At 34.3% G+C, this 2,886-nt stretch overlaps 1 pseudogene; it reads left to right on the top strand.

The window, feature by feature from the left end:
- Window positions 1-2,238: 2,238 nt before the first annotated feature.
- LOC129221679 (U4 spliceosomal RNA) lies at window positions 2,239-2,411 on the top strand (annotated as a pseudogene).
- Window positions 2,412-2,886: the final 475 nt, after the last annotated feature.

The following is a 2,886-nucleotide window of genomic DNA, read 5'->3' on the forward strand; positions in this document are numbered from 1 at the left end:
GTTAAAAGTATGATGCATATTTACAAGTGAAAAATAGTAGTATTGTAGCCAAACGTTTTAAAAAATTTAAAATAGTGTAAGTTCAAAATTTAAATTCATTCAGGTGCATCTGGCGTTTATAAAAGAAAAGTATTAAAATTTTGATTTTTCTGAACCTCTTGGGTAAATTTTGGATTTTCTTTTTCTTTTTTGTAGTTCGTGGCCATCTACAAGTGTGCAGTACCAAAAGCATTTGTCTTCATATTTGGAAAAACGAGCTGATGTGAGCATCACATGACTTCCTTTTACTCCTGTTTTAATGTCATTTTCCCATTATTGACAATTTTAATGTGATTCAATAGTTTACTCTCTAAAGATCACCACCAGAGGACAAATTGAAACCAGATTTTAAAAAAAAAGCGCCAAATTTGTCGTCAACTTGGCGACAAAACTTGGCAACCAAAAGACTGGCGATATATCGCTAAGTGTCCGCCATATTATAACACCACTTGAGTATACATCGAAATTAAAAATGATTCCCCCCCCCCAAAAAAAATGGACAAAAAGCCCCTTTCGAAACCCTTGAATGCAATCAAAAGGGGAGGTGCACAACTAGACCATACTAGTCTACGTACCAAATTTCAAATTTTAGGACATACCGTTCTTGAGTTATGCGACATACATACGCACATACGCACATCCGTACATACGGACATCCGTACATACGCACATACGTACCTACGGACGTCACGAGAAAAGTCGTTGCGCTTAACTCGGGGAATGTCAAAATGGATATTTCGAGTGTTTATACGTTCTTAGGTACTTATCCACGTGTGGTCGGGTTGAAAAAAAAACTCAACATTAATTCGCGGGTGAGCAAAATGGAAATTAAGGCTGCATTTTGGGTGAAAAGTATTTCACGAATACAATACTTAAATCCTGAGAATCTACTTATTTAGCGATATCACACTTAAGAAAGCCACGAGAATTTAAAGAACGTTTCAAAATAAATTAATGTTACAAGACATTTTAAGTTATTATACGCGAATGGCGAAGTTTAATAGGCGTAAAACAACGTACAAAAATGATTTTTTTCCCCAAAACACGGCAGGGGAGGGGAGAGATTAAGGAGTAATATTTTTTCTCATCTTACTAGTAATTATATCATTATCCACGTATTTGTAAAAATAACTCTTAGTAATAAGTCGAAGCAAATATTTGTTTTTAATAACTTTTTCAATATTTAACTTAACCATGAGTGTAACTAATTTAATATGAACAATTTAGTAGAATGTGTCCAGTTCGTACCGACCAAATTTAGCTAAATAATATATTTTCCCAAAAAATATAAATAACATGCTAAGTACTAAAATGTAAAAGAAGAAAAAAGAAAGTTTTGTTAGATTTTGTGATTGAACTTATTTTTTGACACAATAATTTAAAGTAAATTCCTGTAATCCAAAGAACATTTTCGAATGATTTACTGTTCTGTTGTCCCAATTTCGTCTGAAGTGTTACAAAACTGGCAAAATACAGGGTATGAGCGCGTGATTGATCTACTTCGTCAATATCTTCCAAAATCGAGAACATTTATCCGAAAAAAAAAGGGTTCTCCTGAACTATTAAACTAAAATGCATCAGGATGAAAATATTTTTAGTGGTAATTCGTCTGTCTTTGTACAGTTTGTTTGCATACGAGGTTCTCAATTCACATATTTTTCTTGTGTGCTACGACCTTTAGGATAGTTTCGTAGATATATTTTATGAATGCCTTTTTTGGTTAAAATTCTGTTGATAATTATAAAAACCAATATAAAATAAGACATCAAAACTGACTTTTTGAGCTTTAGATCATAACCGCGATTTCATTTATTTTCCACTGTAAAAATCGTCAGCGATATTTCTTAGAAATACGTAACTTAGAATAACTCATTGTTATTTTTTTAAACTTACTTTTGGATAGGTGAACATTATCTAGTTATACTGCAGTTTTTTAGTAAAGCTCGTGAGGAAAATACAGAGCAGTGGACCCTTTGTTTTTTACTTCCTTTTACATAGTAAAGAAAATATTGTATTTGCGAAAAAAAATTCCCCTAAACTTCGGCCTAATTTTCCGTTTCACTCATTCCCGAATGAATATTGAGTGTCTTTTTCAACCCTACCGCGCTTGCAGCTATGCCTAAGAACGTATGAACGCCCATTTCACCATCCCCAAGTGAATGACCATAAGTTTTCTCGTGATGTGTATATGTACGTATGAGCTTTGCGCAGATGAAGTGCCACTACTACCGAGGCGTGACTCTTGCTAGTTTAAAACGTTTCCCAATACACCGTCATGTCGACGTGAAATAGCATCGGCATAGGCAATTTTTGGAAATGTTCACGATTTGGGGGTATGATTGTACGTATGTATGTACGTGTCTCGCATAACATAAAAACGGTATGTGGTAGATAGTTAAAATTTGGTGTGTAGACTTCTAGTGGGGTCTAGCTGTGCTCCTCCTCTTTTTGTTGTATTCGCATGTTTCAAAAAGGAATATTTTACACCTTTTTGAGGGAAAATCAGCATTAATAGCAATGCAAACCCAAGTAATATTATAATTTGGCGGCGACTCATGTCATTTCGTGGAATGCAGTCCATTTTTATAACTTGCTGCAACACTGAATATGAAGGAGGAAGAGGTGATATTTTTTCATATATTATTTGCCAATGATAATTGGTTGGTTCCCACTTTTACCATTATTTACATGGTTATTTTACAACTTCCGGTCCAATTTCTAAAAAGAGTTCGGCAAAAATGTACCAATTTTCAAAATTAGCAAGAAAGTAGTAATAGCCTAAAAAGCAAAGCGCTTTATTTTTTGTTGTTGTGTGCCAGCTAGGCTGGCAATTAGGGGTGCGCTGCT

Source organism: Uloborus diversus, chromosome 4 (genome assembly GCF_026930045.1).
Source record: "Uloborus diversus isolate 005 chromosome 4, Udiv.v.3.1, whole genome shotgun sequence".
NCBI classification, from domain to species: Eukaryota; Metazoa; Arthropoda; class Arachnida; order Araneae; family Uloboridae; genus Uloborus; species Uloborus diversus.